Below are 212 nucleotides of genomic sequence, written 5' to 3' on the forward strand. Positions count from 1 at the left end.
TGAGCAATAGCAAGCCTTTTCCATCATCCTCTCAGCAGCAGACAGAGAATTCTGAACAAAACACTTCGAATTTAGCCAATGTAGTCTCTGATCTGTTAAAGGCCACTTTCAGTTTCATGAGTGAAACAAGGTCCTCCATCAGAAATCTGGAGGCATAAGTGGGCCAGCTGAGTAAGAAAGTCATTGAAACTCCTCCCAGTATTCTCCCAAGT

The sequence above is a fragment of the Arachis duranensis genome, chromosome 6 (assembly GCF_000817695.3).
Source record: "Arachis duranensis cultivar V14167 chromosome 6, aradu.V14167.gnm2.J7QH, whole genome shotgun sequence".
Classification (NCBI taxonomy): domain Eukaryota; kingdom Viridiplantae; phylum Streptophyta; class Magnoliopsida; order Fabales; family Fabaceae; genus Arachis; species Arachis duranensis.